The sequence below is a fragment of the Eimeria mitis genome, genomic scaffold, assembly GCF_000499745.2.
Source record: "Eimeria mitis Houghton genomic scaffold, Emh_scaff206, whole genome shotgun sequence".
In the NCBI taxonomy this organism is placed as follows: domain Eukaryota; phylum Apicomplexa; class Conoidasida; order Eucoccidiorida; family Eimeriidae; genus Eimeria; species Eimeria mitis.
This window is the reverse complement of record NW_013570383.1, coordinates 13,999-14,466: the sequence shown is the minus strand read 5'-3', so window position 1 is coordinate 14,466 and position 468 is coordinate 13,999.

The window sequence follows — 468 nt, the reverse complement described above, 5'->3', positions numbered from 1 at the left end:
GCTGCTGTAAGCAGCATAAGTTGCTGCTGCTTCAGCAGCTCAGCTGCTGCTGTTTGCTGCCTGTTAGAATGGGGTGTATAACCACCCCGCTCCTCTCCGGCGCCACACACGATCCCAGGTATGCGGGGACTCGATCCCACAGCCTGGGGGAGACGATCCCACGCGGCAGCGGCGAGGACCCCACAAAGCAGCGGCGAGGACCCCACAAGGCAGCGGCGAGGACCCCGCGAGTGAGTGGAGAAAATTCCGCGGTGCTGGGATCCGATCCCAGGGCAGTGTGAGTGGATCCCACGGCTACGCGCGGAGACGATCCCGCGGTGTATGCATAGAGGAGGAGCCGCAGGAGCTGCTGCTGGTGGTTGCTGCTGCTGCTGCTCTGCGGTGATGTAAAATATTATTAAGGAATTCAACAACAGCAGCTGAGGCTGCAGAAGAGCAGAGAGGGATATATGCACGTGGAGGCCGGGC